This window comes from Triturus cristatus, chromosome 12 (genome assembly GCF_964204655.1).
Source record: "Triturus cristatus chromosome 12, aTriCri1.1, whole genome shotgun sequence".
NCBI lineage: Eukaryota > Metazoa > Chordata > Amphibia > Caudata > Salamandridae > Triturus > Triturus cristatus.
Window position 1 is genome coordinate 605,601,977 of NC_140595.1, and position 26,475 is coordinate 605,628,451.

The 26,475-nt window shown below is 42.0% G+C and overlaps 1 protein-coding gene across 2 annotated transcripts in view; it reads right to left on the reverse strand.

Annotated features, from left to right (window-relative positions):
* Positions 1 to 26,475, reverse strand: part of TANGO6 (transport and golgi organization 6 homolog) — a 753,370-nt gene that overhangs the window by 672,598 nt on the left and 54,297 nt on the right. The window lies entirely within an intron of this gene.

Here is a 26,475-nt window from a genome sequence, read left to right on the forward strand (position 1 = left end):
TACCTCCTAGAACAGGATAAGAAACACAAGCCTAGACTCAGAAGTCATCCACACGATTCCTATTAAAAACGATAGAATCTTTAGGGTGGTGAATCCTACCAACTCGATAGTATCTTGTGGAACTTTAAAATTTCTGCGGTACACCAGATTACTTTGAACCTCTGCTGCATTCCTAAACACCCGATTTTTCATCTTGTTCCACTGTGCCTTTCTGCACTGTATACAGACCTTCATGGAGGAGGTTGGGCTCTGCTCGTGCAGATATTTTTAGCTGGCAAATGGTTGCCAACCGATTTTGCACCACTTTTAGACTGTCCTGACTTTTTTGTTTAAATGATCTTCACTGGAATTTAAGTAAGTGAAGAACACACATTTAAGTTGGGCATACCCACCTGAACTTCTAGTACCTATCTGGGTTCCCACTGGCCAAACTCCAATCCCACCCTGACCCCCCCACCCTCCTTTATTCCACCATCCCTCAGGCCCACCCTAACATCACGGTCATTGTTGCCCATCCTACCATGTTGAGCAAACTGGTTTAAAACACCCTGTAATCAGCCAGACCCAGAGCCCTCACATTTTTGTGACAAGTCAGTCTCCTATACTCTTTACTGAGGCATGACCGGATTGGGCCCCAAGGTGTTTTAAGAAAATGTGATTTCTCTGTTAGATCATAAGCAACCGTTTCATGACCCATCAGTGTCCAGATCCTGTATAGCCATATTGGCAATGTTGGGAAAAAAAATTGTCGATGAATAAATAGATGATCTGTTTTGCTGCCAGCTGGAGATGAGGTATTTTTTTTGGCCCATGTGGAGTATTATAAAAAACAACATGTTGCCTACTGGTCGGCTCAGTAAGGCGAAGTCCAGCAACTGTCAATTTCACTACCGTTAATTTGCATGGTGGGCACAAAGATTAAGTTCCAAAAGTCTATAAGATTAGGGTAAGACCATAAGATATGGATGAGTCAATGTTTCTCCACATTCTCTCCAGCAATCCTTTGATTTTGTGGGTCAGTCGGGTGAAGGCGTGCTCAGTTGCAGTGCCATTGAAACAAGATTTTAGGCAAGGTCAATAAGCATGATGTGTGATATTATTGGTTCTCCGGAATCTCTTTCACCACTGCTTTGCATCGAAGCTTACTTTGAGGTACTCTTCCCATTTCACTTGGAATGAGAACTTGAAGTCATCAGTAGGAGAGTTTAGAAATTAATACATTCTAGAGACCAAATATTTAGTGGATGTGAGGTTCTGGAAAAAATTTGCAAAGCAGGTCAGGTTCCTGAAAACCTGACTCTAATACTGCTCTGGGAGACCCAGTGCCTGAGGTGAAAGTAATGGAAGAGTTCGGAACTTGGCATCCCATATTCTGTCTTAATGTCCTCAAAGGACTTTATCACACCCTGCAAAGTGCCTCTGAGTCTAAGGTAACCTCTCGGTCTCTAACTCTGGAATCCCCGAGTATCTATCCCAAGGGAAAACTCTGGGTTTCCTACCACAGACATGAGTGGGGACGAAAATGTAGTGAGACTTCCCTCTTTGCTATGGCATCCCAGATTTCTAGTGTGGCCCCTGTGATCAGTGAGATGAAAAAGGAAAGGACCTGTTGGTGTCTAGTGAGCCAAGGGACCTAACCCAGTGGTCAGGTGGCTAAGTTCTGGTAAATGAAACACCATTGCCTACCGTCTTGCCTTTTAGCCATTCAATCATGTACCAGAGCTATAAGGCTTGATAATACCCAAGTGGTGTAGAACTTACAAACTTCCAACCCCCATGAACAGGTAATTAGTTCCGTGCACAGGAATCAACTTCCTCCAGTTCTTCTTGGAAGAATTCTTTTCATTAGATCGCGCAATACAATTGTGAGGTTAGCTAAAGTTAATTCTCATATAACTTTAAAGCATGCTACCTCCATGATGAATGAACCCTATAGTACGGATTTTAAAACGTCTCTATTACCCCTTTATCCACCTCCAGTGTTAAGTTCCAAACATTATTTAAGCTTCTCCTTGACCTTGTGGCCCATAACGGGGTCACGAAGTGGGGGCATCATTTGGGAGCCAAGAGGGGTTCAGCATACACTCTGCGTCCTGTTACCAACGCAGTGTTATTACTATGTGGCCATGATCAGAGAGCGTTTGAGGGCATTGGTTTGCCACCTCTGAAAATGGTTCCAATCTCTTATCAAATAGAACAAAATCAATAGGAACACATTTTCAATGTACAGCAGAGTAGTAGGAATAATCCATTGCCAAAGGGTGACATGTATGCCATGCATATTCAAGACTTAATCGTTAAGCCAAACATTCTGCTCCACCAATAGTTTTGGGGTACCCCCACCTGTTGCTGAGATCTGTCCTGAGAGGCGTTCATAACTATGCTAATGTCCCCACCTAAGAGAACAAGGCCAGCGGTAAAATCTGCAAGCAAGCTCAATGTATTTCAAAGGAATTTTTCCTGTTCTAGATTTGGGGTGTAAGGGGCTACCAGTCTGACAAGGCTAACTTCCCAGAGCCATTAACCATCACCTATGTTTGTCTACCGTAGATTGGTATTCAACAAATATGCTAGTGTCTCTTCAAATTGATACTCCAGATTTCTTAGAAGTGGGGGCATGGCACTAAACATGGGCAAAACAGGATTTCAATCTCTCTTGTTCTGGTCTAAGCAAAAAAACTAAAGAATCTTATGGAAGAAGCAGATATCAGCGCTGATGACCCAAAGCTCCCTTACTATACTGAACCCCTTGGAGGGGTTACTGGGGCCTCTAACATTATATGATATGACTAACTAGTGCATAGTTAGGGATAATCATGGACAATGAAGCTTTGTTGTGCAATGGGCTCAATAAGGGTCAATGCTGAGATACTATTTCAAGGGTGGCCATGAAAACCAAACTTAACCTCCAACCTAACAAACCCAGTAAGGAACTGAAAGCCATAACCAATCGCAAACAAAACAGAATGAAATGCAGGGATGCAACAGAAGACATGAGTGAGAACTGCTTTGGCAGCAACTCACAAATGTACTACTCCACCCCCCACCACCACAGCCGTTAATCGGGATAGTCTTTTGGTCCAAGGATTCATTTAGAAAACCCAGAGCAGTAGAAGATATCTTAACTGGTTGAAGATCATAAAGATTGACCCAACAGTTTCTCTGCCTTCTTCCTTTGTTGCAGCAGCCGGACTTTGCAAACTTCAATTTCTCTTGTGTCTGGACGGAGGCAGTGCATGTCTTTCTGCCAGTTGTTTCTCACTGGCGAAGGTTTTGTCTGCTTGTGTAGTCTGGTCATCTTCTGATCAGTCATTCTGGATCTTCCTTGCCTCTTTGAGTGATGCTGTAGCCCAATATCTGCCCTCCTACATAGGAATATGGTAGGGGTGGTAACACTGGTACTTATCCTCTTTAGCTTTAAGCAAATCCATAATTGGTTTGAATCTTTGCCAATACCGGTTGTGAGAGCTGTTTCAAGAAGAGCAGCTGAGCCCTGTTAAAAGAGGTCCAGCCTCCCTAACATACTGTTTGCATTATTGCAACCTTGTCAGTGTAGCGATGGATATTTGCAAGTACATCCGGTTGGAGTCATCCACTTTTTGACCGGGGAACTACCCTATGAGCTCTACCCATTGCAATTGGGTCTCTGACTATCCTTTCTCTGAATGAGTCAAAGTTCTCAGAGGTATCTTTTTAGGTCAGAATCAGGTAGTTGTAGTTATGCCTCAAATGTGAATAATATTGTGACTTGACCTATTTTCTATATTTTTGCATGTCTCTTGAAGGGAGATGAGTTGGTCTTCCAGTTGAAGGATCATTTGTTGGAGGTATTCACAGCTCTCAGATTACCTGTCAAAGCTGTTTCGGCTTACCCACTCTCTACTGCCTTTATGTCTCTTAAGGAGTTTTTTTTTTTTAGAGCAGTCTTTAAACTAGTAAGTTTCTCCTTCATACCTCGAAATGCGTGAACAAGGAAGTCCTTGGTGATCGAGTTGTCCTATTGGAGGCACCAGAGGATACCTTTTTATCACTGTGTTTTCCTCTCCTTTTGAGGTCCTGCAGAGGGGGTGATTTGCAATGAAAGTCTTTGATTGTTTATTTATTTGAGGAGTTTTATACAGCTCAAAAATGACCCGAAGGCGTCAAAGTGCTTTACAGAGTAAGAAAAAAGTAAATACTTTTCATTAAAAATCTTACAGGCAAGAAACTCTAGCAAGGAGCTCTTTTCAACGGTTAAAAGCCTAGCTAAACTACCAGAACCACCTAGGATGGAAAGCAGCATTGAATTTTGCAACCTACTGGCACTGTCTTTTAGGGATAAAGTACGGACTGTGTATAAATCCTTTAGGGACTGCGTTGATACAGTTTCTGGGAACTCCATAGCAGTCACATATTCCGATCCAGCCAATCTGCCTACCTCCTTCTCCACCTCTACCATAGAACAGATTGTTCAGGTGGTAAAACATCCAAATCGGGGGCTCCTTCGGACCCCTGTCCTCCCAAAATACTGTACCTGATCCCCGAAGTTATTAGTGAACAACTAGGTGTAGTACTCAATGACGTAATTCACTCAGGCATTTCCCTGAAGACTGGTAAACAGCATCAATCCTTCCCCTTTTAAAATAACCCAATCTCGTTCCAGCAGACCCTAGCAGCTATCGACCCATCTCCAGACTACCTTTTCCGGCTAAGGTGCTGGAGAAAATATTAAATGCACAGCTCACTGCATTCATCTCTTCCATGGACCGCCTAGATCCCTCACAATATGGGTTCCGGGAGGGGCATGGAACTGAGATAGCTCTGGTCATGGTGGCAGAAGAATTAAGAGGAATTCCAGACACTGGGGGTAAGGCCGCCCTGATTTTGTTAGATCCATCGGCGGCCTTTGACACAGTAAACCACAAAATATTAGCCAACAGGTTATTGGAGCTAGTGATCAGAGGCACCGCTCATATGCTGCTGACATCATTCTCTCTAATAGGACTCTTTCAATAGAGACCGGAGCTTTTTCATCCGAGTACTTTAACCGGTCCTGTGGTGTGCCACAGGGCTCATCCCTGAGTCCCACGCTTTTTAATCTGTATGTCACCCCGCTGGCTACAATCATTAGACAGCTCGGCTTCTCAGTGGTCTTATACGCTGATGACACCCAGTTAGTGGTGTCTGTTTCAAGTAACATTGAAGAGACAGCCGATCGTTTTAATAGCTGCATGACACAGGTAAACCTATGGATGCGGTCTAACTGCCTAAAATTGAACGGCGGAAAGACGGAGGTTCAGTTTGGTTCCGACACATGCTTCTGGTCACCCAGATAGTGGTCCCCTAGCTTGTGCGGCTTCCCAGTTCCAGTGCAAAAGGTTAAAAACCTAGGGTTCATTTTTGATGACAAATTAACATTAAAAAAATCAGATCAGTACCCTCACTTCAACCATTTTTTTCATCCTAAAAATAATCAGGAAAATTCGCGCTTTTATCCCGCCAGATTCCCTAAAAACACTGGTTACAGCATTAGCCTTGTCCAGACTGGACTATGGTAACGCTTTGTAAATGGGTATCCAATCACAGCATCTACAGAGGTTGCAGCGTTCTTCAAAACGTGGCAGCTAGATTACTACTGGATATTCCTAGGTCCCAGCCTGTCTCCCACTGTCTAAAAGCCCTGCACTGGCTCCCAGTGGACAAGAGGATCAAGTTTAAATCCCAATGCCTAGCATTCTAAGCACTGCACGGTGCCGGTCCTCAATTCTTGAAGACACGTCTGAACTAGTACGTGCCTTCCAGAAGTCTAAGATCTGCCGATAGTAAACTTCTACAAACACCTAGGTTCAAGAAAGTTCGCTGGGGCGGAAGTAGCTTTCTGTTAGGGACAGTCAACACATGGAAATTGCTCCCTGTCAGCATAAAGAATAGCCCTACGTTGCTATCTTTCAGGAAAGCGCTAAAAACTTGGCTCTTCGCTAACTATCATCTCATCTACAGTCACACCGGCACCTTACTGGACTCTCTGGTATCAGCGCCTAGACGCCCCGGGCATTTGTGTGCTTTATAAATGCACAAATCAAATGAAACCCAACCGAATAACACGAGGAACATAATGAGTAAATAAAAATACAGTGGAATATGTAAACAAAATAGCATCAATTATTTGTGTTACATAATCGTAAATACAAATACAGCTGAATGTGAACGCTAGGTTCTGAGGTAGAGGAGCGGAGGAGTTACAGGGTGGGGAAAGTAGAGGCATAGTTTTCCCCGAGGTAGTGATGCACAGATTACGTGGGGTAGGGGTACCAGTTGCCTAGTCCTCAGTGAGAGAGGAATTTGTTGGATAGAAACATTTTTACTTCTTTCCGGAAGAGGGATATGGATGGGTTGCATCTGATCTCCATGGGTAGTGAGCTCCAAATGATTGGGGCCATTCCAAAGAAGGAACAGTTGTAGGTTTTATTTTTCTTGATTTTTTGCAGCTGGAGAAGTAAGGAGCTCATTCTTCTGGAGGATCCATTTCCTCCAGATAGGGTCTGTTTCTGGGACAGATAGGAGGGGGTGTTGTGGCGCAGCGCTTTGTGGGTCATGCACACGATTTTGAAATGCATCCTGGCCTCGAAGGGAAACCAATTCAGTGCACGAAGGTCAGGGGTGATGTGATCACCTTTTTTTAACCTGGAATGAACCTAGCTGCAGCATTAAGGGTATCCTTAAGAGGTGCAAGTGAGGTTTTTGGGAGGCCCACAAGGGTAGTGCTACCATTGTCAAGTTTTGAGAGCACAAGTTAATGAGTCACGGTTGTGAGGTTGGCCGCGGGGAGGAAAGGCTTTAGTTTCCTCAGGATATGCAGCTGATGGTTAGCTCCTCTAGTACTGGGGCTGATATCTTTTTACATGGAGGGGTCTTTGTCTTGTGTTATACTTAAGGATTTGGTGTAGTTGACGATGTGTCGAGTGCAATTCAAGGCAAAGAAAAGGGGGAGACAGTTGTTGACGTTAGGGGTGGTAGTGGGTGGAGCGATCAGTAAGAATTCAATTTAAGAATACTGAGTTTGAGGTGGTTAAGAGTTAGCCATTGTTGCATTTTTGTTAGGGTGACGTTAACGCCGCGGATGTCCTCAATGTCTGGCATTCTCATGTAGAGTTGGGTGTTGTCAGCATACATATAGTAGGTGATGCGGGAGAGTTTGAGGATTTCAGTAAGGGGCTCCATATAGAGGTTGAAGAGTGTCGGGGAAAGGATAAAACCTTGGGCGATGCCCAGCGATAGCTCAGAAAGAGTGTGATTGATTAAGAAGCGCTGCAATCTGTTGTGTAAAAAGGAGGAGAATCGTTTTAGCACGGTGCCAGAGAGGCCCATCCTCTAGAATGTCAAGTAGGGTAGCATGGTTGACGGAGTCAAAGGCTGCAGACAGATCCAGCAGGATCAGGAGGCAAGATTAATTTTGTTTGAGTGAGCACAGGGCATTGCCGACAATGTGGTCATGGTGCTATGGCTCGAACAGAAGCCGGATTGACAGGGGTTGAGGAGTAGGAATTGTTCAATATGATTGTGGAGCTGCAAGTATACACATTTCTCTAGGAGTATGGCCAGTGTAGGGATCTTGGAAATGGGGCGGTAATTGATGGGGGTCGGACGTGTTTTTCTTTTTTTATTTTTTAGGATGGGAGTAACTTGACCAATTTGAGGCAGTCGGGTAGGGAGCCTTGGGTAAGAGAGGCATTGTTTATCCTGGTCCATAGCGAGTCTTTTTCATGATATCCCCAGGCCATCCCACCAGATGTAGAAATAATGAGACTGAATCAAGATTCTCCATGGGTATCGAAGAGGCCCAGATGAAAATCGAGAAGGGAAGCTATATGCAGTTACGGTTCTTCAAGTGTCAGTCAGTTAGATAACACAAGTCAACATTGCCCCCTCCCAATATAGTGTTGGTAAGAGAGCAGTCATATCAGTTGGAGATCTCACACTAGCAGTTGTCTGCTTCCTCAAGGCCCATCTGGGAGTGCCCACAGCCAGTCCGGGGGGTCAGGGGTAACCACCTGTAGCCTTGAATCTCTGTATCACAGGCCTATCTCAGAGAATCTGAATGCTAACTCCTGTAAGACCCAGAGTCAGAGAGAAGGGCCAGTCTTGCTTCAAATACCACTCCAGTAGGGGGCGAAATTGCTGACCCCCTGGATTGCGTATTGTGCGCAAACTACAGGACCAATAAACAGAGGGAGCAGTTGGTCCACCCCTACAGCTTGGTCGCTCTAGCATTATCTCAGCGTCACCCCAGGACAGTCCAGATTATATACACTGGCATCACGACCGCATGGCAGCTTCACCCAGTAAACTATCTGTGCTGCGTGGGAGGAAAGGTGCAGCGACAGTCTACTAAAGTGAACTCAAGATTCTTGTGAACCTCATAGATTCTGGCAGGATTATGGTTCTGGCCACAAAACAAGATCATCACACACCCAGACTTATCTACCTACCTCATCCAGTGCTGCCTCTTAGGATATCCCCAGCATCACAGTTGAATCATGCAAGAAGTCAGCAGAGTCCCTCTCCATCCCAGACCCATCCAGGCTTAGTACCAGGTCCACCGACAGGCCAAGTCAGGTGCAACTTAGAAATGGGAGATCCATCCAGGTGAACAGTACCTCTGCCCTGGGTCCTCGTCCAAAAAACCAACAACCCACAGCAACAGGGATGGGCACCCCCATGGGTCAGGAGTTCACTTATCAGGAGGACCTGCCACCAGTGAAACTCTGATAGCATCTTCCCCAGTATAGGCTGTTTGAGATTAGGTTGCACCTCACAGAACACTGATTCAGAGCCATACTTCAGGTCTGCAGCAACCCAAACTGAGGTCTTCATGGGGGCGCCCAGAACCTATGCCCTCGCCATCCCAGCCGTTCATCTTACTTTGGCTTTAAACTATTGAGGTGACTAGGTCATAAAATAGGCGCACAGCGTTAAGTATGGCTCTTGTTATTGCTGTCAGTTACACAAGAGTGCTCTAAGCAAATTTAAGGGAGGTCACCCCTCTCCCCCACACCTCCTACTACAAACACTGTAGGAAAAACATAAAAAGATTCTTGCTGAGCACATTCAAGTCCAATAATATAATTCCAGCGTCTCTTCAAATTTAGTATTTCAACAATATCAGAGTTCAAAGATTGAATTCCAGACACCAGAGTCGTTGTTTCCACCGATGGTCCACTTTATTCAGATAGTAGTTAAAGACAAAACTCTGCAGCCAACACGTGTTTCGTTGGGAAAACGTCTTTTCCACACAACTTCCGCAGGGCTGCAACCCAAGCAAAATAGTAACATAAGTTCCCATCTTCCCTATTACAAGTCTCAAAGTAGAGCTAAAAAAATTTTTTTTATATCAGTTATCAAAGTAATATATCACCGCCTAGGTAAAGAGAGCACAGCACCTCCAATTTGTGACTTTTCATAATATAGCTCTTCAGTGCTCCCCTGTGTCTGAGATATCGTTATACATATCTTACTAAAAAACAAGCTGACATTCAAAGAGCTAAGCAATTTATATCATACAACATATACTCTAATTCACCTTTGTATTAGAATCTTGAATACAATACTGTAAGAACCACGTATTTCTTCTCCAGTATAAATGCCTCGGTATGGACCTGAAATGGCAAGGAAACCCTTAGTCTTGCCCGTGCCCCAGCACATAAGAGTCAGGAAGGCTACATATCGTTTATTAAGTTACTCACACAAGACCCCTAAATTGTTACGGAGGTCTTACTTCTAATCATCTATGGTTCTCAAGCACCAGGACTCTTCCTGATTCAAAACATTAATTGAGCTCATGTAGAACTAACCTGCGTCTCTGTTACATGTGGAGACAATCCTTGATCCCCACGCAAAATTAAATTATATTTAGAGGCCAACTGTTAATTAAAGATATATAAAAGGAGTAAGTGATAATCCAAAGTACCATGTCAAAAGAAAACTACAGGGCTGGGACCAACCTGCTAGTATATAAATCTATCACCCACGTTTAATATCTCACGTGTGTGTACTAACGTCCACGTAATTCTAAAGTATAAGATGTACTGTAAGTAAAATTACAATAAATATATTCTAATCCTAATCTTCTCAAATTCTATATTTAGAAGGCTCACCTTAATATAGTAACTCGTAATTCATTTATAAGTAAACGGCTTACCTAATCTTTATAATCAAAAATGTATAAGGCAGCCTCCAGTCCCTCGTTTCTCAGTAGCTATGTGCGCAACTGTAATTTCTTCATCCTGCCGAAAGAGAATATTTCCCTTAATTAATCGAGTTTCTTGGTGGAAAATAGAAGACTAAGCCCTTTTGTTTTTCCACGTTTGACACTCCCCGATCATTTCCAATTCTAGGTCTGCTATCGTCTGGCAACTCTCCGAGTACGAGTAGTCGGCGTCTACCTTAGGCGCCATCTTGATTAAGTATCATAATACCGGAAACTGAGTTTACAGACCGGATTCTAAATTATTTCACGCAGAAGCCCCATGTTACGGCTTCAAACAAATAAAAATCCATAATTCAAGTATTTAAGGCATTTAATTAATAAACGGAATATTTCCGTTATTATTTATCTACTCCAGTATCAGGTACTAACAACCTCATAATACCTATAAGAATAGCTGAAATAATATAATTTACTTTAATATTACCATTACATTAAGCATTTCTGTATCTATTTGAAAACATTTCGAATTCACTGATTTTAAAGATCGGTACGACCGCCATCTTGGATTGGGGCCGTTTTTTATTTTTATTTTTATTAGGAGAATACAGTATCCTACAAGGGAATATCGGGCATTAGTCTGACATCCATAATCTCCGTCATATACCCAGAGTATAAGGTATCTCACTTTCGGTTTATGAATATTATACTCTACTCTATATATTGCTCTATACTGAAATGCAATAGTCAAGTATTCCTGACTCTGTGCACCAGGGTCGTCCCAAGGCACATGGGACCCCCCAACCACAACAGGTCCCAAACCATTACACCTACGTTATTACAAGTCGTGGAACATGTTTAGGGGGAGCAACCAATATACAGTCATCTCAAAACATCCGCATAATTAGTGTTACTTTGCAGGCAGAGTTTTACAAAAGTAGTAACAACATTTTTCTCGCAAAATTTATTAAACATTCCTATTATTGTTATTTCTCATTCTAAAATAACAATCTCTGACCTGATTTATACATAACTTTATCTTTTCCACAACCTTGGGAGGCATATCCAGATATTCATTACAGTCTACTTATCTCCCAGAAAAAATGGTAGTTCGGTATCAATATTAAGTCCTTCTTCTACAGCTCGAAGGACCATAATCCATCTGGCCTCCCTAGTCTCAACTTTAATATTCTATCACACCCTCTTCTATCTTTTGTCACATGCTCTATCCCATGATAGGTAAATTTATGATTTATGGAATCACTTCTATTTAGTACTGCATGGGAAGCAATCGGGTACCGGGTGTCACCTTTTTTTAAAGCACGATAGTGTTCGATTATACGGTCCCGAAGTCTCCTAACTGTACTTCCAACGTAAATTTTGCCACATGTACAGGTAATTACATAGACAACAAATGGTGTTTCACATGTAATAAAACTCTCAATATTAAATCTGCCAGTGTTATTATATTCAAAAGACGTCACTTTTTTCTTAGCCCACCAACAAGAACTGCAATCCCCGCAATAATAAAAGCCATTATTGCGTATACGTAACCAATCACTATGAGATGCCTGTTTTGCTGGTTTCGGATAACTTGGGCTCACTCTATTAGCAATTGTAGTTCCTTTTCGAAATGCAATACTTGGTTTTCCAGTTACGAACGGTAACAGATCATTATCCGAACGTAAAAGATGCCAATGTTTGTTAAGAATAGTATACAACTTATTACTCCCATGCCCAAAACTGGTTACCATCCTAACTTTTGGTATTTTATCAATAGAACTAGATTTTATTTTCAATGTATCTTCTCTTTTTAGTTTAGTTACTCTTGACACTGCTTTGTTAATCACTCTGTCTGCATACCCTTGGTATTTGAACCTACTCACCATGTCTTTCAAATTGTACTTGAAGTCATCATCTTTAGAGCAGTTCTTCCTCGCTCTTACCATTTCCCCGTACGGAATTTAATTAATTTGACTACTTGGGTGGCAACTATCAGCACGTAATAATGCATTACAACTGGTTTCTTTGCGGAACATCCGACTATACAGTCTGTTGTTCTCAACATAAAGTTCTATATCTAAAAAGGTCAATTTTTTCTTATCATAATGTGATGTAAAAGTCATATTAAGGTCATTGGTATTCAAATATGCAAAAAATTGTTCCAATTCCTGTGTTGTACCTCTCCAGAAAAGTAGACAATCGTCTATGAATCTGCCCCAGTAACAGATGTGATCTATCCAGCGTTGACCCTGTGGGCCCCAGATCCACTTCGCCTCTAAGCGACCCATAAAAAGGTTCGCAAAGGACGGAGCAAATCTGGAACCCATCGCCGTACCAAGCTTTTGTTTATACCAGGCAGAGTCAAATAGAAAATAGTTGTTTTCTAAGACTAATTTAGTCATTTCTAACAACATTGCTGTAGGATCCAAGTATTCAATAGGTCTATTGTTAAGAAAACTCTTAACAGCTTGTATCCCCATTCCATGATCAATGTTGGAGTATAAAGAAACTACATCAAGTGTAGCCAAAATCATATCATTGTCCCAGACCATATCGTTTGTGATGTTCAACACGTGCTTAGTATCCTCAATATGGGAGGGTAAATTATTTACATATGGCCGTAAATACGAGTCAACAAATTGTGACATTCTTTCTGTTGGCCCTCCAATGCCAGAGATTATTGGTCTACCCGGAGGTTTCTGCCGGTCTTTGTGAATTTTAGGAAGACAATTTGAAGAGACGCTGGAATTATATTATTGGACTTGAATGTGCTCAGCAAGAATCTTTTCATCTTACTTTGGGGCATGCTGTCTGCAATGAACAGAACCAGCATTACACCCCTTGCGGCCTAGGCGCTGTCTGCCATCTTGTCTATCGCAGATATGGCCTACATTCTCTGCTGCAGTGCTTGCACCCTGATCCATTCTCGAGAAGAAATTTCAGGACTGGATGCAGACTACCACCACCCCTGGGCAGGAGCAGGTCTCTTGGGGCCCACAAGGAGCCAGATGCTGTGATGGTAGAGGGCTGGTGTAAGATAGGAGGGGAGCACCAAGATTAGGAATCCGCCATTTGCAAAGTAGCTACTTAAAAAAAACATTGAAAAAAGGTCAAGTATTTCTTTAATTCGCCCATAAAAATAGAATTAAATAAAATCTGAAAATATGCTTGTAAACCCTGGAGTTCAGTAACTAGCATACAGTAATGGATGAAGCAAAAAGTGCAAGAAAAAATCTTTTGACTTCCCAAAACACCAGAATTCCCCCTAATATTAGTCTTCCTTGGCACTACTTTCATAAAGCTATATTGCTATGCCTCCTTCAACAACAAATTAAAAATTACATATTCTCTCTTACTTCATTTTCACTGGATGGTATTTTAGTTTGAGGGTGTGGTTGCTTGCTTACTTGCTTGAAAACCTGCGTTGAACAGTATTTACCTGTCTGCGCTGACCAGGGCCATGTCCCTTTCAGTGGGATTTACTGATGCTTAGAAGTTCACACTTACATGAGGAAGGCCTGTGCATATTTTAGTCACTAACCTTCAAGACCACATTACTTCCTGTCTGGCAAATAGACCTATATGGTATTGAAAACTAGCAATTTAAACTAGAAGGTATCCTGACAAAGGCATCATTTTCTCAATCATCCTATAGCTCCAAAAAATAAAGTATTCATGAGACCAATGGCGCTCTAGTGTTAATTGAATACAAGTTATATTTAATTCTGGGTTTTACCAAATACCTTTATATATCTGGACACCACACGAAAGCTTTAAGGAAACGAAAAGAGACATTGAGCAGGTTACCAGTCAACATGCTCCCACACATCCCTTGGCTGGGGTCGGGTAAGGTCTGGGAATACTGGCCTGCAGTGTTACAAGCCAGTAAAACCCAGTCTGGTCTTCCCACAAATGACACCTTATAATTGGGCAGAGCGGAATTATAAATGGGAATTCCGCATTGCACAATTTATAATCTGGGTGTTATTGCTGAAAATGTTTGACGCTGACCCAAAGTATGCAGTAATCCTCGAAGTCTATGAATGAAAATGGTCTTAATATTAAAACGCAAGCATGAGTGGCAGTGACTACAAAAACAGACTGTTAATTTACTTACTAGGGCCGGATTCACAAAGGTAAATAAACACAATTCTATTTACTCATGTATATAGTTACTGCTAACCCAGGTGTAACTCTCCACCTATTTTTGCTAGTCACCATTTGCGATTGGAGAGTTACACCTAGTGCGCTCACATCAGGGGATGGAGCCTTCTACAAAGGAATTTAGTGTAAAGTTACTACCAGTATCTCGTCACCTGCTGCTGGATATCTCTGCCACTGTGGCAGAGATCTCCTATGGGAAAGTATAGGGAAAATGATTCAAGTTTACTATTCTTTAAAAAAATATTTAGCATATTTTAAAGTATTTATTTATTTATCACCTAGAAGTACTAAAATGTTACAGCACATTAATTAAAATTGTGTATTAAATAATTTAAGTATATTAATTTAATTGATAAATATTTTTTTATCGATAAGTGAAAAAATTCATCTACCCTCAATAAAATTTTTAGGTCTCGCCTAGCTATTGCGTTTACGCAATCGCAATGCGAGACTCTAGTAAGAGGGGCATTTCAAAGTGCTCCCAAAAGTGGATTGCATGGCGAATACGCGCACAATCACATGCATCGTGCCGCCATGCAATCCGTTTGGGGAAGCGTTTCAGCCCACTGGCGCGGGCACGTGCGCTTCCCTGCCCCCGCCACAGCATGCCGAGAGACAGCTTGCTAGAATGTGCACGAGCACGCACGCTGCTGTGCGCGCATCCCTTGCGTGCTTTAGCGCGTCATCACGATCACTTTCGCTTTCACAGCGATCGTGATCGCGATGACTGAAATGGCTGCCACTCTCGCTACCGAATCTCCCCTTCCTGGTCTGCTGAGTCCGTTCTGCTACCACAGTGTGCTACTCTGTATTGGACTCCTTTTTCTTCTATCCCATTTGAAACAGCCTTCAAATGCTTGCGTTCAACATGTGCGCTGTACAAAATCCTCCCTTGCGTTTGGTTCAGTAGACAATAATGTGGCTCTGTCTGCAGTAAAAACCTACACCAAATATAAAAGTTACACCTGATGGCTGCCTTACCTCTTAGTTTACTAATGCCAATATGGGTAGTGGATGTAGGAATTCTTTTAAGTTAATAGTTTGTATTTTAATAGTCTAACAGGATACTTATTGCATGCCTTGCTTGCCAAATATTTTTAAGGCTCTGCTCGAGCACGGTCTTTCAGAGCCGAGCCGAGCCAAACCCTTGAGCCGAGCCAAACCCTTGGCTCTTCCTGATAATTTGTTGACTCGCCCGCCACTTAGCCGCACCACAACGGCAGCTCAAGTTGGTCTGCCCCAGCCGTTTCAGGGGAGTCCTATATGGAATATAAACGCTGTTCCTTACCGGCTGTCTCCATCAGCCCGTCTCTGCCATCCCACGGCGCGCCTCCTCTGTCTGCCGCCACACGACTGTCAGCCAGACAGACAGACAGACAGACAGACAGACAGACACCAAGGCTGAAGCAAGCTCCTCGCGGGCCCCCGAGCTGCTCTTCGGTTTCCTGTCAGCCTCTGAAGAGCCGCCACACCCGTTGTTCCACTGGACAGATCCCACCGCCAGGGAGGGGAAACTATTAGTTTCACACCTCAGTTTACCTCAACCTTTAGTTCCTGTCAGTTAGGCCCCCCGCCCGAGAAACGCGCGGTGGGGAAAGTGGACGAACCGTAGTTTGAAGCTGTAATATGTGCGTCCTTGTGTAATGCACCTGGTGCTCCCTCGTGTAAAGCGCTCCAATACCCTCGGGTCGAGTTCGCGCAATATAAAAACTGCAAAACATGGAATTAAAAAAGGCAACGGGTGCTGAGCTGAGGGCACGCACTGCTGCCCTTCAGCTCAGATCTCACCCGTTTGGACAGTGACGCCAGTGGACTTCAGGGTCGTTTCAAGAAATTACATCACGTGCTTTCTGTATTATTTGACTTGGTGGCATTTCGAACACAAGTTCTGAACGAACTAACCTACAGCAACACGTACAATGTTAGCATGAATGTTTATAGAACAAGCATTGAAAATGCAATAGGTCTCGTCTTTGATTAAGTTAAAGCCATTTGCTTAGCTAATGGTATTGTATAGCAAAGCAAATGGCTTTAACTTAATAAAAGGCGAGACCTATTGCATTTTTAATGCTTGTTTTTAATGTTTTATTAAAGTTTGTAAAAATTATCTATGTAGTTAATTTTTAGTAAATGTTTAATCATTTTAATAAGTTTATTACTATAGCGGGATCAAGGCAGAAGCCGAAATGTGTTGTTTCAGCCATTAAAACTTTATTAAGCATACAGGAGTGTCCGTATAATTCTCATGAAAAACGGAGAAGGAATTATTGCAATTTATAGGGTTACTGGTAATCCGGACACGGACCGCCCGTGACAGCCTCTGAACCTAACCGGGATCGTTGTGGTATATGTATGTATGTATATCTAATCTTGAATCATCCAGAAGATTAGTAATGATTTTAGTCAAATACGCGGAAGTCGACTGTTTGAAGATACAAGAACAGATCGAACAAATTAATGAAGAAATGAACAACTTAAATCAAAGTCAAGAGGAAACTAAATTAAGAGAAGAAATGATGAAACGCCTACGGAAAGAAGAGGAAAAAATAAGGGAACGAAAAACATTCAAGTTCCATCGAGACAAGGCCGATTATGAATGCGGACGCATTTTTACATTTGCCCGGAAGTACGACTCTCTTAAGATATCCAAAGGGACTGAAACACATGCAGTAAGATCTAAAGCCAACTTGGGCTCCAATAAACAACACTTGACGATCCCTCTACCTCTGAATTAAGTTCCGCCATAGAAAGGGAAACTGAACAGGAGATCATAAACTTTAGAGGACTGCAGATTCCAGCCAAACTATCACTTGAGCAAGAAGTTGGTTTTTTATGCGAAGAGCGTCGACAAACACTCCGCCCAAGAACCCAGCAGCAATTACAACAAGGAAGACCAACACAATCAGAAGAAGGGAGAGGAGACATGCAAAAAAATGGAGCCCAAAAAAGGCTGAATGTAAGGAAATGGAAGCGCAAACAAAAAAATTAAATGTGCATAATAATACTGTCATCAACTTATCTAACATCAAGTTGACTGACTCAGAAAATAAGATTCTTTCTCTAGGCTTATCGTATTGTCCAAAAAATAGTTTCAACTATGCAACAACAAGAATCGATATTTTCAAAGGAATACGAAAACTGAAGCTAAAGAAATTCCATTTGCTAAATAAAAAACCTAAACAAATGACACACAAAGAGGATACAACTATCGGACAATCAACATCGCCTCCCTTCAACCTCACCGGAACTGACATCCCCATCTTAAGAGATCTGGAAGAACTGTTCCAAGAAAATTTGGAAAATGATACAGCTTCTGCTTCTACAACAAGCAAACAAGATACCGGACTTGACAACAAAACAGACGAGACCACACTATTTTTTTATTTTTTATTTTTTTTAATTAAACTTTTGATTGCATTTTAACGCAAACCAGACTGGTACATACAAAGTCAGGCCACTGTAAGAAATGTCCCCTCCAATACATACATACAGTATCATGATGCCATTCAACCCGCGGTGGGATAGGGATCCACGTAGAATATACTCATACATTTCCCCAGCGACAACAATAAACCAGGATACCCATACAGTATAAATGGATAGCGACTGCAGCTGAGACTGGGGAGAACAAGAACGCCACACCTAAGGGGGCGAGGCAAGCACTTCAGCCGTCAACTGGGCCATCAGTGTTTGTCGTTCTCTGTGTAGCTCCACCGTTGGGGAAATGCAGATGTCCCCTCTGTACTTGTTCCACCTCCCCCACTTCTGATCCCATTACTTGGGGCAATCGCGTCCCTTGACCGATTTTTCGGCAACCATGGCGGTGTCCATGTCCTTTGCCCAGTCGACCAGGCGCGGGACCGTCGCTACCCCCCAGTGTTGTGCAATATTCCTTTTCGCGATGATGAAGCCCATCGAAGCCCAATTCTGCTCAGCGTGTGTGAGGTTGGATGCCCCCCAGACATTGAGTAAGCATAGTTGGGGAGATAACCCTAGGGATTTGCCTCCCGCCCTCTCAAGTTGACAAGCAATTGCCACCCAGTAGTTCTGGATATATGGGCAGTCCCATAAGATATGAAGAAAAGTGCCCTCCTGACTGCAGTGCCGGAGCCAGAGCGGATCGGGGCGTTGACCTAATTTGAACAAAAGTTTGGCATCGAAATATATTCAATGGAGGATCTTGAATTGGAGAAGCCGCATGGGAATGGCAATTTCCCGGGGTGAAGCCAGCGCATCTCGCCAACTGTCATCCTCCATCGCTCCCAGATCCACCTCCCACCTCTCCCTCAGTTTCATCATCGGGTCAGCACGGTTGTTGATCAGCTTCTTGTAGGTAAGCGAGATGGCCTTGCAGTCCATGGGATCCAACAACAGACGGTCTTCCAGAGGGGACGAGTCAGGGAGGGAACCCTCGCTCGGCAAAGCGGAGGTCACCGTGTGTTTAATCTGCAAGTACCTGAAAGTCTCGGAAGGAGCCAATTGGTATTTAGGTTGGAGTTCCTGAAACAATGCTAGCCTCCCCTTAACCCAGATGTCTCTAACCGTGGAAATTCCGATTAAATCCCATTTGTCGAACCCTGGACAAGTACTGAGATGACCCAAGATATCAGGTTCCCACAGGGGGGTTGCTTTCGTCAACCCAACTGTTTGGTAACGTCATGTCAAATCTCAACTGTGCGCGACCTGGGGCCTGTTAAGTTAAATTTGCGGGGGTTGGTGTAGAGTGCTCCTTCCCAGGAGCCAATGATCCGTGCGGAAATTAGGCTCATCATGGGGTTCAAACACCCACTCGAGAGCACACTATTTAAACTTAAATCAACATTTACCCCGATAGCAATCAGAGACTCAATCGACATCTTCCACGAACAGGTCACGGCTGGTATATAATCACTCAACTACAAAGTAAGAAATACAGCCAAAAACAAAATTAACAAACAAGAAATACAGTACCATCAACTCATGGAGAAACTCAAGAAAAATCCAGAGATAATCATAAGAAACGCTGACAAAGGGGGTAATCTTGTAATTTGGGAAAAGGCACAATATGTTGAAGAAGCCATGAAACAGTTATCAGATCGCAACTGTTATGGCAGAAGTGACAATTTAATTTTAAAATCAACATACAATACATATTACATTAAACTTTTGGCTTGGAAGAGTGCGGGTCTAATATCTATGGATGAATATAAATTCCTCAAAAATGATACTCCCACAACTCCAGTCATTTATTTCATCCCCAACCTGCACAAAGATCCTGTCAAACCCCTGGGCAGGCCTATAATTTCTGCACGCAACTGTTTGACAGAAAGAACATCGCAATATATCGATTACTTCTTGCAGGAACATGTTCGAGGACTGCCTTCCTATCTTAAAGACACAAGCGATTTTCTTTTAAAAATCAAGGAATTTATCTGGCGAGAAGATTTATTGTTAATGACAATGGATATCACATCATTGTATACAAGCATCAATCATAAAGATGGGACAAGGGCTATACAACATTATCTCAACAGGAGACCCACAGAACAAGAACAACACAGTAAAATGTTGATAAACATGATTGAATACTGCTTGAACAACAATATCTTTTTATTTGAAAGTACTCTGTTTCAACAACTACGCAGAGTAGCTATGGGGGCCAGCTTCTCCCCCAGCTATGCCTGCCTTCACATGGGCTGGTGAGAGGAGCTGGTCCTACAGAATGATTATGGACACATTCTACAAAAAAATGTAAAACTTTGGTTGAGATACATTGACGACTTGTTCGTAATTTGGCATGGAACTGGGGATGAAGCTAAAGAATTTGTAAATAATCTTAATGTAAATGATCTCAATTTGGAATTCACTGCACAGATCAGTCCTGAAAAAGTCATATTTTTCAGATGTTGAGGTATACATTAAAGATGGGGCAATGGTAACCAAAGCACACAGAAAACCCACAGCGGGAAACTCAGTTTTACACGCTTTCAGTGCCCATCCTCAACACCTTATCCAAAGCATCCCTTATGGTGAAATGATAAGGTTGAATAGAATTTGCAGTAACTCTCAAGATCTTCAAACAGCGCAGCAAAAAAGCAAAGAAAGGTTTTTACAGCGGGGTTTCTCCCAAAAATTTATTTAGATGGCAATCAAAAAAAGTATGAAATTCCCCAGGGCAGAACTATTAACAGTTAAGCCCCTTGTCAATTGTCACCTCAAATACCAATACAGAGATACCAAACATCAATGAACAAACAGACACTTCCAGGATAATTCTGGGATACAGCAAACAGAAAAAAGAGATATACCAAATCATTAAAAGAAACTGGCCTATCCTTATTAATGATCCTGTGATAGGCCATTTGCTGCTCAGAAAACCAACATTAACTTACAGCAGAGCACCTTTAATGAAGGATGAACTCGTACAGAATAATCCAATTGAAAAACCACAGGGTAATTGGCTCTCAAGTAGAAAAGGCTTTACAAAATTTAAAACATGTAAGGCATGTCAAGTTGGTATCAGTAAAAAAATCGTACACCACCCCCTTCAGCCCAGAAGAAACAAGCATTCAAAAAGCCCTAACCTGTAAGACGGACCATGTTGTGTATGTTCTCGAGTACCCCTGTGGTTTGAGATACGTGGGAAGTACCAAGCTGCAGGGGCACAAGAGAATATTACAACATATCCAGGCCATAAAAAACGCAGATCAAACATATCCAGTGGCCCGCCATTTCAGGGATAAACATCAATCCGATCCTACATTTTTGACATTTTATTTGATTGATGCAATACCCAACACTAAAAGAGGTGGCGACAGGGAGAAAGCTTTACGTAGGCTAGAAACCAAATATATCTTGGAGTTAGACTCCAAGCACCCTGGTGGGCTAAATATGACTGAAGATCTTCATACGTGCCTCTAACATAACAAGAAATAACTATACCAATGAATCAGGCATCAGGATATTTTACCATCAATGACATTTCAACAACGGTCAGATTATTGAACATACAAGCAGCTCGCCTAGAGATCACTAAAATAAAAACCATTAGGGTTGTTATTTACAATGACCATGTTTTTAATCCTTTTTTTTTTTACATTTTCACTTACACGATAGGTATAATTTTGCACGTGCACTTTTTATCAATATTGCACTTTTTGAAGAAAAGCCCTACATTCCATTCTACAATTGCTCTGACAACAGAAGATCTACGTGATCTTGATAAACATCAATACCATACATCTTTCAACCAGCAACATAATGCTCAATTTGCACATGTTTGATTATCAAATGTTGTTTTAAAGAAAATTTTGCACAATGAGTATGTTTTGGCAATCTTTTAATGTAAACCGAATTTATGATAGTTTTAGAATCAGGTTTTTATGTGGCATTTAAGCCAGAATAAGCAACATTATTTATTTATTTATTTGTGTATTTTGTAAAGCGCAACAGCTGCCCCAACGGGGCGTCCCGGCGCTGATAAATCATGGATTTTAGAAGCTAGGCACCAAAGGGGCATTATGTGGGGAAGAGATGTGTTTTCAGGGACTTACGGAATGCTAATTCGGTTTGGCAGGCTCGTAATGCAACCGGGAGGTTATTCCAACACCGAGTGGCACAGACCTCGAATGTTTTCCCTCCGGCGCGAGTACGTTTAAATCTGGGAGTTTCCAGCAGAAATAGGGAATTTGAACGTAATGTCCTGGTGTTGACATACGGTTTCAGAGTGCTTCTCAGATGGGCCGAGCCTTTGCCCTTGGAGGCCCGGAAAGCCAAGGTCATGGCCTTAAAAATACATCTCTTGGAAATGGGGAGCCAGTGGAGTTTACGGAGGTGTGGGGAGATGTGATGTCTGGCAGGAATTTTCTCCACCAGCCGAGCAGCAGCATTCTGGACAGTCTGTAGCTTGTGGCATAGGCCTGCTGTGATGCCAAGGTATAGTGCGTTGGCGTAGTCCAGGTGAGATATTATCAGGGCTTGTACCACAGTCTTACGGCAGTCCATCGGTAGGTAGTTGATGAGCCGTCTAATTGTCTTGATCTTAGCAAAACAGGATGCTGCTACTGTTTGAACCTGGGCGTTGAAACTGAGATGATTATCCCAGCGCACTCCCAGGTTTCTCACCGAGTCTAAATAGATATATTTGCCATTTTTGCACAGTACAATCAAAAGGTATTTATACAGATATGCTAATTTTGCACTGTTTATTGCTATTTTGCACAGAGCTGGTAGCTTATGGAAATTTTAAAGGTTCATGTATTATACAAGAAACGCAAATAGATAATTGTTGGTCAGTGGAATTGTATAGATTATCTATCCTGATATGTGTACTTATGTTTGGGCATTCAAAGGTATAAAGCACTGTCACTTTAAATGAAAAAGAAAAAAACGATTTAAATATTATGTGGTCCACCACGAGCGCGTCATGTGATCAAGGCCCTCCGGGGCTGAAACGCGTAATGGCTGCCGCACATTTTTGCTGAGAAAAATACAATTTGAAATTGCTGATTCAGTGGTCCGCGCTCCATCTGCTTTAGAGACAAAAGACGAATGTGGAGTTCCAGTGATATTATATATATATATATATATATATATATATATACACACACACACATATATATATTATCTACTGGCGGTCGCCAGTAGATAGTTATAGTTAGGACCCTGTTTCCATAGGAAATCCGCAACATTCTATTTGGAATAACTTTGGCGCCGGTCGATGAATCCTCGCGAAATTTTCAAAATAGGTGGGGCGCTACGCTCCGCTCCTACCCTGAAAGTCTCGGGGGGATTCGTCAAGCGGGGGCTGAGAAAAAAGGGGGGTCCCAAAACGCGTTTTTCCCATGCATTTTTCCATAGGACCTTTAGACACAGCTACAGCCCGAACGGCTGAACAGAGTTACTTGAAATTTGGCAGAGAGGTAGTCCTCAGGTCAAGGAAGTGCCTTTTGTAGGTCTGGTGTAAATCTGTTCAGTAGTTCCTGAGAAAATAGCATTTAAATCAATATATATATGTGGGCGGAGCCTAACCACACATCTCATCCTGAGATCTGATTGGCTGTCAGCACTTCATCCAAGAAGTGTTGGCAGCCATCTTGGGACCAATATACATGATAGCACCTCATTAAAAAGCATTGCAGTTAATAGAAGGTTTTAAGACTTTAGTTACATTATAAATCATTTGTTGATGGCACCATACTCATTTTAGGAATTGTGGTATGTTCTAAGGTGATTTCACCATGTGAAAAAGCCTTCTGCTGGGATATCATGATTGAGAGAAAAATATTTTCTCATGCTTTTACCACAGAGGTTTGGAAGGTGATCTATAAGCTAAACTGAGAGCTTATTTTCTGTAAATTCACATTATCTTTCTCAGTCATGTGAGAATGAAGTCTGATATTCTCAGTAAAACATGTACATCCAACAAGGGCAGAGACTGTCAGTTGATTCCTTTGTGTTCTACTGCAGCTTTCCAGAGTGTTCCAAAGAACTACTAGAGCGCTAACCGTCCTACTTATGATAAATGTATGGCACACCTGAAGCCATCTTGCTTGGATTAAAGTGGTAACTCTTAAAACATTTAATTTAAAAAGGAACAAAATGAGGGGGTTCATTTTTCCATAAAAAGTATGATTAGTGCTGCAGAAAGAAAAATTAGGGCACATTTTGAGTGACTTCTCAAATCCTCTTCTATTTCATTAAAAAATTCTGACATGCAGACTGAAACATGCACTTTCAATACCAGCAGCAGTTTCCCCTGGTGAGCAGTAGCTTTACTACAATGATCTAATGAGCAAAAAGAGTGCTAACATTCTGATTTTATGGCAAATGTGTGACACATTTGAATGCCTTCTTGATGGAATCAAAGTAAAAAACTGAAAGTATTTCCTACTGAGGAGACTGCAGTAAATGAGGAAATTAGGAAACTTCATAACAAATAAGTCTCCCAAGATGGCCACCAGAGACAAAAGAGCCCAAATGTAGCCCAAATATCACCCAGATGTAGCCCAAGTATAGCCCAATGACAGAATGTCCAAGAATGTTCTTAAAAACAACTAGAGCACTTACTGTCTTCATTATGACAAAAGTATGGCACACCTGAAGCCATCTTGATTGGAATAAACTGGTAACACTTAAAACATTTAATTTAAAAAGGAACACAATGAGGGGGTTCATTTTGCCATAGAAATTATGATTAATGCTGAAGAAAGAAAATGAGGGCACATTTTGAATGACTTCTCAAATCCTCTTCTATTTCATTAAAAAATTCTGACATGCAGACTGAAACATGCACTTTTAATACCAGGAGCAGACTTCCATGGTGAACAGTAGTTTTACTACAGTGATCTAATGAGCAACTAGAGTGCTAACATTCAGAATTTATGGCAAATGTGTGACATATCTGAATACCTTCATGATGGAATCAAAGTAAAAAACTGAAAGCATTTCCGACTGAGGAGACTGCAGTACATGAGGAAATTAGGAAACTTCATAACAAATGAATCTCCCAAGATGGCCACCGGAGACAAAAGAGCCCAAATGTAGCCCAAAATCACCCGGATATAGCCCAAATATAGCCCAATGACAGAAGTGTGCAAAACACTTATTATTTTGTGTTTTTGCAGTGTTCTATAGTGCAGACTTGTCAGGTATTGGAGTGCTTTACATGAGCATTGGTTACATCACACAAGAACAAATTCATTTTGGTTGTAGACATGGGGAGACTAAGTGATTTGACCAGAATCACAGAATGTCGAGCTGAAGCAGAAACTTCAACCTGGTTCCCCAGTTGCAAAGTCTGCAGTTCTGGAAGTAACACCACATCCTCTCCCCTAAGTGCAACATTTAATCAAGTTGTCAACTAGATAAAAAAACATAAAGATAACAAATAATTTAAAAGTGCTTTGTCGCTATTTGAAAACTCAGAAAATATATCCTTATTTTAGTCTTTTAGAGCACTAACCATAATTTTGATGCCAATTAGACCCTCTCATATATGTAATTTCTAAAGGAATGCTCTAGGTATTACAGTTTTGATTACATCAAGATGATGTCAGGCGTTCCACACTTTTGTAATAAATATAGAATGTTAGCAATCTAGTTGTTCATTAGGATACTGTTGAGAGGCAGAGGCCAGGGGCACGGACTCTGAAAATTGAAGGCAGGTAGGAGGGTGCAAAGGCAACAATTTAACCACACTGAGCAGGCAGGAAGGGCCGTGGAAGCACAACAGACTATGGAGGGCAGTGGAAAGGGGGGCAGGGGCAACAAACCAACAATACAGGACTTGCAAGAGAGGCTGTTGGAGGGAAGATCTATTACGGGTCAAGGAAGCTAGGGGCGGTCCCCAGAGCCCCGGGAGCCACCACAGAACTGAGCAGGAGAGTGAGTCAGGGACAAAAGGGGCACCTTAATTTGAGCCGGGGTGCCTAGGAACGCTTGCTCCAAAAATGAAGAAAACAGACATATGAGACATGGAATTGGAGGCAGAATACAATGGCAGTTTAATGAGAAGATGCAACTTCAAAGAAACCGCAGAATAGAGACATAAAGTACAAAATACAGAATCCAGATAATCATACAGCTGTCATGATATTCTCTGTATCTCAATTAATGGACTGACAGAGAGAGAGAGAAAACACATCTATAAATGCATCATGAGAAACAAGTTACACCAAGGAAAATGTTACCTAGGGACACTCACATTTACTCTTAGAGCAAGCATTCCTGCAATTACAATACAACATCTTTTAAATGCAAAAGTAAAGAGAACAATGGTTAAACATAACATGACATTTCATATAGGTAAAATAGAATAAGATACTTCAAGCAAAGCAGAGCAAGACATTTTAAGCAAAGGAAGACAAGAGCTCCCAGTTCTTGGGGAAAACCTGCACAGCCTGTTAACCTACATACAGACGGCGAGGTTGTCCGTCGATATCTGTGGGTGCTCCCTTTTTATATCATTTTGTGGGCTCCTTTGCACGCTACATCTACCTACGTATGCTACCCAAAAGCTTCGTCTGCAGATTTTACCAGACATTTCGTCATTTACCCACTTAATGCTGACAATGGACTGGGTGAAAAGGTCAGTCTCTCAGGCCAATCGCTTATCGTAAGTTCCATAGAGCAAGCAGAAAATAATG